Genomic DNA, 12,380 nt, shown 5'->3' on the forward strand with positions numbered 1-12,380 from the left:
CAGGATGTCATCAAATTCAAAAGTATTGCATATGTAAAAAGCAGTTCCCCAAGCCTTCACTTTTCTAAATTAGACTTTTTTATGGCATTTCTTAAGCACTTACTATGTTCCAGGCACTGTACTAAGTGCTGGGGTACATACACGCTAATCAGGACAGATAAAGTCCATGTCCCACATGGGGCTCACAGTCTTAATCCCCATTTTACAGATGAGGTAATAAGGCACAGAGAAGTTCAGTGATTTGCCCAAGGTCACACAGCAAATAGCAACATGTCTACCAACTCTGTTATATTGTACTCTCCCAAGTGCCTAGTCCAGTGCTCTGTCCACAGTAACTGCTCAACAGATATGACTGATCGATTGAAGTAGCGGAACCAGGATTAGAACCCAGGTCCTCCTGATTCCCAGGCCTGTGCTCTATCCACTGGGCCATGCTACTTCTCACTCTTAGGTTATCTTTTCAAACTATCCACAAACTAGTCCTCAATAATAATAATGTGTGATTTTGGGCAAGTCATTTAACTTCTCTGTGCCTCAATTGCCTCATCTGTAAAATGGGGATTAAGACTGTGAGCCCCACGTGGGATGACCTGATTACCTTGTATCCCCCCCAATGCTTAGAATGGTGCTTGACACATAGTAAAAGCTTAACAAATACCATCATCATTATTATTATTATTCTCTGGGCCTCAGTTACCTCACTTGCAAAACAGGGATTGAGACTGTGAGCCTAGCATGGGACAGAGACCGTGTCCAACCCGATTTGCTTGTATTCATCCCAGCTCTCAGAACAGTGCCTGGCACGTACTGCTTAACAAATACCATGATAATTATCATCAATCAGTCATTTATTGAGCGCTGTGTGCAGAACACTGTACTAAGCATTTAGGAGACTAGGATTCTCCTCACACTTAGGAGAGTACAAGCCCTGAACCAGAAGTTCTAATCTGTAAATTCCTTGTGGTAAGGGAACATGTCTACCATCTCCATTACACTGTACTCTCCCAAGCATTTAGAACAGTGCTCTGTACCCAGGAAGTACTCAATAAATTCATATGATTGATTTGACATCTTAAATAGGCCCTCCCCAACTAGCCCTCATTTCATTTCTCTCTTCTGTGTTGCTTTGCACTTGGATCTGTACCCTTTAAGCCCTCCGTATTCACACCACCCTCAGTCCCACAACACTTTATGTACATATCTAATTTATTTTAATGGCTGTCTCCTCCAAACTAAGCGCCTTATGGGCAGGGAATATGTCTACCAATTCTATTGTACTCTCTCAAGTGCTTTGTACACAGTAAGTGCTCAATACCATTCATTTTAAAAGTATGTGATGGTTTTAAAAAGAAAAAAATGAGAATGATTGGATACAACATCCATTACCCCAAGGTTGTATAGGATTGCCAGATGTCTGGCATATGTGGATGTCTCATTTCTTGGGTTGTCCTGTTTTCCTGGAAATGTCAGGAGAGGGCCTAAAATTGTTCCATATTTGAATGGCATAAGCCCGGTCCCTCCACAGAAGCAGAGGAAGTGTGAACATGGTCTCAGTGTCCCCCAGATGAATTTTCTGGCCCACCCTTTGGTTGTGGAGACCAATGACTGCCGACTTGTACTTCCCAAGCACTTAGTACAGTGCTCTGCACACAGTGAGCGCTCAATACGACTGAATGAATGAATGAATGAATGCTGTATTTGTTTAGCACTCAGGATGTGCCAAGCACTGCATTAAGCTCCGGGGCAAGATACCAAATAATCAGGTCAGATACCATTCCTGTCCCACATGGGGCTCACAATCTAAGTAGGAGGGAGAACAGGTATTGACTCCAATTCACAGATGAGGAAACTGAGGCACAGAGAATTTAGGGCACACAGCTGGCAAGTGGCAGAGCCGGGATTAGAACACAGGTCCTTAGACTCCCAGGCCTGTACACTTTCCAGTAGGCCATGCTGCTTCCCTATGAAATTGTCATTCTAGAAAATAAAAATAATTTTTATTTGACCTTACTATGAAAAGTAAAGATTGGGAAGAAGCTAACAATTCTCCATGTTCTAGTGCAGCCACGTTGCCAGGTAACAAGTGTAGAAATATACCCCCAAAATGGTATGTGAAAATATACAACCTCCGCTCCGCAGCTGATGACTGAGGGAGTGTTGAAACATCATGTTCTCTTAACACTTGGGCTTCGGGTGTGAAAAGAAAATTAAATGGGATACTTCCTGTCGTAAATGTAAGCTATACATACAACTCACACATGAGTCTCCTAATTGGGAATAGTGAATGGGCCTGGACCTGTCTCGAGGTGCAGGCCCACTTGCCCCTAACGAGACTTTCAAAGAACCGAAAGAACGTGCAAAGATTGACTGAGTTCCTGGTAAAGTGATTTCCCCTACAAATTCCAGAACAAAGGCCTAAACTAAAAGGAGGTTTGCTGTTTCTGTAGGTAGAGATGTGAAGTTGTCTAAAACCAGCTCTACAGCCTCAGTGAAGTTGATATTACTTAAGTAACCACTAGAAACATAAGCTTACTTTTTTTTTATAGGGGGAGATAATGACAACTGACATGTATTTTACTACACTATTCGCTTGATTAATTTTATTAGCCAGGTCACTGAAGAGGTTACTCCAAGACAATGTCTACAAAAATGGCAAATAGGCATTTTAAAAATTTGTGGATTGGGCTTTAGTTAATCTTCTTGATACCACCAACATAAATTAAATCAGATACACACAATTTTTACTCCTTTCCCCACTCACCCTCATTTGAATAGGGTCTGCGACAACACATTAACAGATATTTCATAGTTACTAAACAATCACCTTGCCCCCTCTTACCTCACCTCGCTACTCTCCTACTTCAACCCAGCCTGCACACTTTGCTCCTCTAGTGCTAACCTACTCAATGTACCTCAATCTCGTCACCGACCTCTCACCCATGTCCTGTCTCTTGCCTGGAATGCCCTTCCTCTTCATATCCGACAGACAATTTACTCTCCCCTCCTTTAAAGTCTCATTGAAGGCACATCTCCTCCAAGAAGTCTTCCCTGATTAAACCCTCCTTTCCTCTTCTGCATCACCTTGACTGGCTCCCTTTATTCATCCCCCCTCCTATGCCCTCAGCACTTATATACATATCTGTAATATCATTTATATTAGTGTCTGTCTCTCCCTCTAGACTGCACGTCATGTTGTGAGCAGAGAATGTGTCTGTTATATTGTTATACTGCATTCTGCCAAGTGCTTAGCACAGTGCTGTGCACATAGAAAGCACTCAATAAATGTGACTGACTGAGTTGATGAATTCCTGGAACTTTTTTTAAAATTTGGGGGTGACATGATCCAAGGGAAGAAAATAGCTTATTTGGTCCAGAATGATGTACGTTATAACCCAATATCTAATTCTCTACCATCTCGGTCAGCCTATTCACAAACAACTACTATCACTTCTGACATTTGTTCAAAATGTTCTTTGTGCATAGCACAGTAGAAAGTTCTGGGGGAAGGGTACTGGGACACTGATTCAAACAGGGTCCATATGCAATAGGACATATGCCTTTCTTGATACGGTAGAAAAAACGTATTAGTAATATAATCTAATTTTTCAGAAAATTGCTAATTAGAAGAGCTGACCTCAACCTCCTCGGAGAGTAAGTGATGCAAGGGAATTTACTCTTCATTACCTTTCACAGACCTGGGCAACCTGAAACTTAATCTTAAGGCTAAGCAGTGACTATGGCATGGAAAATTTTTATTTGGCAAACGAGACTCCAGGGCTAAAGGAAACTCTTTATGACATCCTCTTGTCATTCATTTAGTGAGTTTATTGTAACCCAAGCAAATATGCTATGTAGATGTTTAGATAGCAAACTACCTTCTGATCTCCACTTAAAGGAAAGTGGCCTGAAACACTCAGTTTGTCTTCAAAAAAATAAAACAGAACAAGTTTCAAGTCAATCTTCCTGTGAGCTTCGATGAAGAAAATAAAGCAGCAGGCATATCAGAGAAACAAGGTTCTTGAGGAAGGATATGAAACATTTACTTGCCTGCAGAGCAAATGAAACATTATAGTACATCTGCACCTGCATAGCCTTAAGCTGGGTCTATACTAAGCAAATTACTCTGGTGTTTAAGCAAGTTGAATTAAAACTCACCAACAGTCCCGCTTTGTCAAACAGCATCTGTTGGTGTTACGCAGCAGGCAGGTCTTGGAAAGTGCTGAGTAAATGCCTCAGGCTTAAGAGTAGCCATGCAAAACAAGTCAAGTGAGGGGCCCAGAACTGAAAGCTTAGTATAGTAAAAGCCCCAGATGCCCACCCATTTCAAAAAGAAATAAAACTGTTAGCCAGAATAAAAATTAGTCCACTATTTGTCTCTAGCCTGGAAGCTCCCTCTAGACTCTAAGCTCTTTATGGGCAGGGAACCGTATCTGCTAATTCTGTTGTCTTGTACTCAGTACAGTGCTCTGTACACAGTAAGTGCTCAATAAGTACAACTGATGGACTGAATACTTTTGTCTTAATTTAATCAGATCAGAAGGGGGCTAGAGGGAAGCACTAATATATCCATACATACAACAGCAAAATTCAATATTTTGAAGACAAAACCATGTGTATCTTGAAAGGCTTTTACATCTAAGAGAATCCCTGCTTTCCAGGGCAATAGAAACAGCATAGGGTCGAGGCCTAAATAAATGAATTAAAATACAAAGGTAAATAATAACTGGAGGTTGATTTGTAATCCGCACTGAAGAAGCCAGAGATGGGGCTTGACAGTTCGAAAGTCTGGGATCTAAAATCCTTAACACTCGGGAACCACTGCTGTAACTCCCAACAGGAATGACTCATCCATTCATCCTTCCAAATTAGATATACTGAATGCTAGCAACTGACTGTGGACATTTTTGTGGTGGTGGGGACATTAATTCCCCTAGATTGCAAACCCCTTGATGGTAGGGTCCATGCTTACTCTCTCCATTATATTCTCCTACTCAATCCATGGTATTTACTGAGTGCTTACTGTGTGCAGAGCACTGTCCTTCCGGCTTGGGAGAGTACAATGCAACAGAGTTGGCAGACCCATTCCCTGTCCACAAGAAGCTTGTGGTCTAGAGGGGAAGGCAGACATCGAAATAAATTATGGATATGGGCATAAGTGCTATGCTGTATAGTACAGTGCCCTTCCCAGGTGTATCCTTCATGTCTGAAGAACATAACAAGATCTTATCCATCATCAACTATGGCATTTTTGGAGCACTTACTGTGTGCAGAGCATTGTACTAAGTGCTTGGGAGAGTACGATACCGCCAGGCTGGCTGAAAAGACTAACAGGTGACTATGTTGATCTGATGACTTAGCTATTTCAAGTGCCCAGTCCTGTTTTTGATTCTGCCTCAACCTGAAGTCTTTTCTCTAAAAGGCCACCTCATTCCTGAACATGATGCATCCTAATAATGACACTACAGATAATAGTTAAGGTATTTATTACACGCTTACTATGCATCAGGCACTTTACTAAGCACTGGGGTAGATATAAGATAATCAGGTTGAACATGATCCCTATCCCATAAGGGGCTCACAATTCAATCTGTCTTTTATACATACTATTGAGAATCGTGCTCTATCGGGGTCACCGTTGCAAGTGAAATCCTGCAGTCCTTCTGGTGATTGACTGACGGATTAATTGCCCCTGATTTTGACGGATTAATTGTCCCTGGTTTGGTGTGAAGCAGGGAACTTTTAGGTGGTTCTTCTACCCCCTTCCCCATTAAGGTGAGGCATGTATTGCTACATTGGGCTGTCCAAGGTGCCCAAGTGGCAACTTCTTCAGTGACAAACTGATCAAGATCCCGGACTGCCTACTGATCTCAGACTTTTGTTTAGGGGAGGGAGTATTCCACTGGCAATTAGACAAGCATATGATTTGTTTTTCCAGTAGAGGTGATGAACGGCACTAAATCATCATCACTCATTATCGCTCTGCCCAATAACCTACATATTGAGGTTGCTGGCCGGGGTTAACAGTGCAGCCTGTGGCAATGGAATAGAATCGCTATGCATCCTTAACGGCAGAAAAGGTTCCAATTAATCCGGTCTCATCCCAGACCGTCTGATTTTCACTCCCCTGTCCATTCTGTAGAGGAGAAAGTGCTTGCTGAGGGATTTCTGGTATATCTGAGTACTGTCAGTGGCTGCCCTAGCAGCACTTGCTACTGCACCCTCATCTGCTTCATATATTGTCACTGAGTGTAGCATAAATCTGCCAAATAAACTATTGGAGACTTTGCCATTTATTGAATCCAGTGGAATGGAAAGCGACTTGGATGTCAAAACTGATTAATAGCGCTATCATCACAATGATTTGGGAATCAATCAATCAATCATATTTTTGAGGGTTTTAAGGTCACAAAAGAAGAGTAGACAAAAGGAGAAGTATACTTGTGCTTTGGTCCATCTCATGGCTGGGGAAAAATGGGTTCCTTGGGATGCCCTGGATGCCCACCCCCGCCACCTCCACACTACACACACACACACACACACACACTAACTACCTGGATTCTAATCTCAGCTCTGCTGCCTGCCTGCTGCGTGACCTTGGGCAAATCATTTAACCTCAGTTAAGTGCTTCAGTTTTCACATCTGTAAAATGAGGATTGAATTCCTGTTCTCCCTCCCCCGTTAAACTATACGCTCCATGTGGGATGGACACTGTTTCCAACCTGATTATCTTGCTACCCCAAGGGCTTTGGTCCTTAAAAAATACCAGTTATTAACTCTCCCTTGATTTGTGCTTTCACATGTCAGTTTTGGGCTGCTAGGCCTGGTCAAATCAAGAGGAGGTACCATGCCTGGATCCTTCTCCCACACTTTTGGGCTTGGATTAGACCAGTTCAGGCTAGTTTTCACAGCCATTTGGACCAGGCCCAAGAATCTCAGTCTAGGCAGGACTCCAACCGGGCTGTTAAGTTACTATGAAATATTTCTTGTCATCTCCCATCATTCCATCCTTGGGCCTTGGTGAAAGCCCGCATATGATTGCTGTGACTATTCCTTCAAGATACTAATATGTGAGTCACACTGGGGAAATTTTAACTTCAAAAGAGGACAAATTAGAAACGCTGCCACAATTTGAAACTCACACATAAGTCAAAGTGGAGTAGTTTTCTTCACTAGCCTCTGATCACATTCCATAAATTGAGAAATATCTAGGCTCTTTGTTGAGGGGATCTAAGGATTGTTTTCTCCTTAATGTTTAGATGTCAGTGTTCCATTATGGTTTTGAGATTCATGTTCTCCTTTCTTCTCAGATTTCTGGCACTGGTCTAGGTCTTGATCTGACTTATTTTACTTTCACTACCAAGCTCCCTTTCAGAAGAGAATAGTATTTTTTCAGTGCTAAGTGATACAGGCTCCACGTGTCTCTCCAAAATTATCAGCGTCCCCCCTAAATGCCCACAAACTAAAATACCCAAATCATCTACTCTAATCTAATTTTCTAAACTGCGAGCCCGTTGTTGTATAGGGACCGTCTCTATATGTTGCCAACTTGTACTTCCCAAGCACTTAGTATAGTGCTCTGTACACAGTAAGCACTCAATAAATACGATTGAATGAATGAATCTATTCAGGATGTATTTTATTTAAAAATATGGACGGGCAAACATAATAGCTAAAAAATGATAAAAACACATTCATCGTAATTTGCATTCCTTGCAACATTTCCTCACATTAAGAGGTAAGGGAATTTTTTAGTACTTGCATCACCATTAATCAATCCACAGTTCACATTACAATTACAAAGCGATATTGCCTGTTTTCTGATTCATCTGTAATTCTTCTATGCCATCAGAAAATACAGCCATGAAACCCACTCAGCAAAGAAACCCTCTAAGTGGAATTATAAAATAGTACTGAGGATTAATAAAATCAAGTAGAATGTTTTCCCATGAATTTCCTTACGTATGTCAAATGAGGAGAAGTTCCTTTGGAATAAAAACCCCAAAGCCCAGAAGCCTATTGCTTAATTTTTAAAATCTGAATTTTTTGCTAGCCAAATCTTCAAGGTATTTTATTAAAGACATCTCTTAATCTGAAATTTCCTTCATTAGAAATCACGTTCATTAAACCAGAACACTTTCAACACTAACTACAAAAGGAGGTGGAGCACTAAAGAGTTGACTCTTAAATCTCTACTGAAACTAAGTTGTATCAGCAACACTATTCCCGACATCATTGCTTGAACATATGGATCTAGTCTCCCGTTTAATACACTTGGGAGTTGCCCAGGAAACTCCCATTTACTTTAATGGGAGCTGCGCACATAAATCCCAGCATGACAGTGAGAAAATGGACCTCTTACTTCATTGTTGGCTGAATTCATTTCCCACATGGAAGAAACCTGAGGTTAGAAAACACCACTTAGGAATGACTCACTTCTAACTTCCCTGCCAAAAAACCACCTCTTTGTGTAACGTGCCTGTTCACCAATCATTTCCCTCTCTTATGTGGCTGCTACATTTCTTGAAGGTTTACTCCATACAAGCCTTGTTTCTCTTAGCAAAGTAAAAAATCAATCCTCACTCATAGGCCTAAACCTTCATGTTCATTACTGTCTGCACTTCCCTTGTCAACTTTTCCAGGCTAATGAGGTTTCTATCTCCTTTCTCTGGAAAACAAAACATATTACAGCTAATTTATATACAGTTAGAAGACATCTTAAAAAAATGACCGGGGGTTGGGGGGCTTAGGGAGACGGGGAGGGGAGAGACAGGAAGAGGGGCCAGGAGGGAGAGAGCCTTAAACCAGGAATCTCCCAAAAGAAGTTGGAATCCTAGCAGGAGATTTCACTTGCAGGTCAGCTGACAAAATTTTTTCATATTTTCCATCCGTAACTGCGTACGTGAGGGAAAGAGTTGGTTACTGGGTGTGTCTGCAGCCCAGTATTCTGTACAGTACTAGCTGTAGGCAGCAGTGAGCCACTTGGCACATAAAAAACTCATTGTACTTCTGCAACCAGAAATAATTAGTCAGAACTAAGAAAAATCCACCCCCTTCAATTGATGCATGGCTTTTCTATGGCCATGTAAGCACAGCCCATAGAGCTACTGCCTTTAGATTCACTAAAAAGGTTGGTTTGCTAAGGGCTCATTCTGCATAGATCCTACAGGAGGGAAAAGTGTGAGTAGGGGAATTAGGGTAGGGGAGGAGGTACAGAAAAAAAGCGGGAGCTATTCCGGCTTGCTGGAAGCATCATCTTAAAAGGAAAGAACATAACAGAAATTGGCAAGGATGTACAGGACGGATGTGAAAGTGCCATGAGGTTTGCTAAATCCTCTGTAAGCCAAAAATTAATTCATAAGCAAATGCTTATTTTACAATTTCCCACTTGCCACAAGACATCAAACGGAAACTAAAAGGATTTCTTTTTTCTGAAGGAGTGGGGGGAGAAGGGGTGATTTTTTTTAAATAAAAGGGAAGAGCATTTTAAGCTTGATCCAGTGGTCAAAAATGGTCAGATCACATTTCTTAAAGAACTTAAGGTCAATTGACAGCAAAACCTGCCTCTTTGTTCAATAAGGGGAATGACTGACAGTTGTATCCCTACAACTTTCCCAACTACCTAGGTGTCACATAGGTGTAACCAACTTTCATTTGTTTAGGGAACCATTACAGCCTGAAAGCATGATAATGCAGAAAGGAAATGACTAATCACTTGTCTCCCACCAGGTTGGAGAACTGTTCGAACTTCAGCCTCCGGATATTTCAGATTTTGAATCAGTCTACAGATCTCTAGATCTAAGTTCTGAACTCCGACGGCTGAGAATAGTGCTTAGTGCTTAGAACAGTGCTTGGCACATAGTAAGAGCTTAAATACCAAAAATATTATCATTATTATTATGAGAATCACAGAACAGGGCATGAGATTTCAGGTTTTTCAAATCCTCTATTTCAGGAGTTTTCATAATAAAAAAATTGTATCCCATGTCCTCAGGGTTTCACTTAAAGAGTCCCTGGCTTCCAATCCCAACACCCCACCCCAGCATTCAACCGGCCATTTCCAGCCACCCCCTTCCTTGCCCCCAAACTGTCCTACACATAGAGAGGGAACTTGTTAAAGCAGAAGCAGTTGGGGCAGGTAAGAAGAAAATTGGCTGCTAAAATCACCACCACCAATTCCCAGAGTTCAGGTTTCCAGAACTGCTGAGGGGCTTCTTGCTAAACTCCTGGCAGAAGGACTACCACTGGTGGCAACAGCAATTTCTCTTCTCATCTACTCCAGCTGCCACTTTACCTCTTGCTAGTCTCCCTAGAGATGTCAGGGAAAAAGTCAAAATATATTGCTACTACCCTTGCCAGGGCTTTACCTCCTACAATCCTTTGAAGTAGCATGCCTTGTGGAAAGAAGACTGGCCTGGGAGTCAGAAGACCTGGCTTCTAGTCCCCGGCTCCATCACTTATCTGCTGTATGACCTTGGGCATGTCACTTAACGTCTCTGTGCCTCAGTTTCCTCATCTGCAAAATGAGGATTCAATACCTGTTCTACCTCCTACTTAGACTGTGAGCCTCACGGAGGACCTGATTATCTTGTATCCACCCCAGTGCTTAGTACAGTGCTTGGCACACAGTAAGCACTTAAATGCCATTATCATCATTATTAGCATTCCCCCCATGGGTCCTTGTACCTTTAATTGAAAGCCTCTGCTCCATTTGGATACCCTACAGTTTCAGTAATCCAGTGGTCTTCAATCACACTGTGGGAAAGAATCTTAGTAGCAGCTGACCTAATCTTTGCGATGAGAAATATGAAGGTTTTAATGAGTCATAGAATAAGTAAAAAAAAATAGGGACTGGCCTGTCAGAATGAAGTTGACCTTTTAGTAAAGAGGTAGACAAATTATGTTGTTCCCACTCAGGCAGGGAACATGTTGTTATAGAGCACTCTCCCAAGTGCTTAGTACAGTGCTCTGCACACATTAAGTGCTCAATTAATACGACTGATTGATCACTCTACTCTCTGAGCCTTGGGCACCCAATACTACACCTCCAACCTGAAAGATAACTTTTGCAAAGGTTTTGTTTAGTCATTCATCTGCCTGTAGGTGGGGGCTGGGACAGATGATCCCTCAGAGTTCTTTCCAATTCTAGTATCTTCTGTGATGTCGGTGGCCCACAAGCACATCCAGGATGCATAAAATGCCCACATTATTCCTCATCAGGAAGCATCACTCTTTCATTCTATAGCACCAAAGACTTTTTTTCCTACCTCAGATGCCTTCTCCGCACTCAAAAGGCGCTCAGAAAATACTGATTATGATAATGGAATCACCTATGCACATTTTCACTACTCCAAGAAGAAACAATAAGGGGGAATATAACCACTCGACTCATAAGAGCTCAAACACTCTCCTCCTCATACGGCAGCTGGAATGATTAATGCCTATGAAGCAATTTTCAAGTGTGTAACATTTCTCCTACTCCTGAGAGGAAAGGTGCTCTTTAAACATAAATGCCCATTATAAGTAATACTGTATGAGAGAAAGGAGGGTGCTATTTATAGGGAGTGAAGAGTTATGGGATCATTTTGCACTACCCACTTTTCTACCACCTGTCCTTAGAAACTGTGAAGAGATACCTTTAAGTCCATGAAAGCCTGGAGGGGCACAGAGTACTTTCTCTCCCTGTTTCAGTGAAAGTGGAAAGAGATAATGGGGCAATGAGTCCACCATTAACTCTCAGACACTGGCTACCTGCTGCAGTCAAAGCCCTTAACCGTAAAAGTCCATCATTTGCCTTATCACCAGAACCACACATTTCATTACAAATCTTTAACTCCCTATCAACCCATTTGCTGATGTAAATATCTTCCCATCTGATTACACGTCTTTAACTCCCGATTTTAACTTCCTATCAACCCATTTGCTGATGAAAATATCTTCCAATCAATAAATCAATGACACTGAGCGCTTACTGGGTGCACAGCACTGTACTAAGTGCTTGGGAGAGGACAATGGAGTTGGTCGACACTATCCCTGCCCACGGATAGGGGAAACAGAATTCCAGATTCCGAATGCAGCTGGGGTTAAACTAGTCCAAAGTGTACCAGTTGTGTGCGCCAGAATGGGTATTTGCCATATATGCCCCAGGGGGCATCAGAAGTGTTATGGAAATAAGCACTAGACCTCTCATGTGGAGTCACAGTGAATACATGAGTGAGAAGTGGGTCAAAACATTAAACTGTCATTCACATAACCCAAAGGGAATGAACTGGAGAAAACAACTTCCTACATTCCACACAATTATCAATTACCTGAATGATTTGGGTCAGACAGAAAATAAACTCAAAGGTTGCATAAAATGAAATCAGTAAGAAAACCATTTC

At 41.8% G+C, this 12,380-nt stretch overlaps 1 protein-coding gene across 5 annotated transcripts in view; it reads right to left on the reverse strand.

The window, feature by feature from the left end:
• ITPR1 (inositol 1,4,5-trisphosphate receptor type 1) overlaps positions 1-12,380 on the reverse strand; it is a 346,510-nt gene that overhangs the window by 107,406 nt on the left and 226,724 nt on the right. The window lies entirely within an intron of this gene.

Source organism: Tachyglossus aculeatus, chromosome X1, assembly GCF_015852505.1.
Source record: "Tachyglossus aculeatus isolate mTacAcu1 chromosome X1, mTacAcu1.pri, whole genome shotgun sequence".
NCBI classification, from domain to species: Eukaryota; Metazoa; Chordata; class Mammalia; order Monotremata; family Tachyglossidae; genus Tachyglossus; species Tachyglossus aculeatus.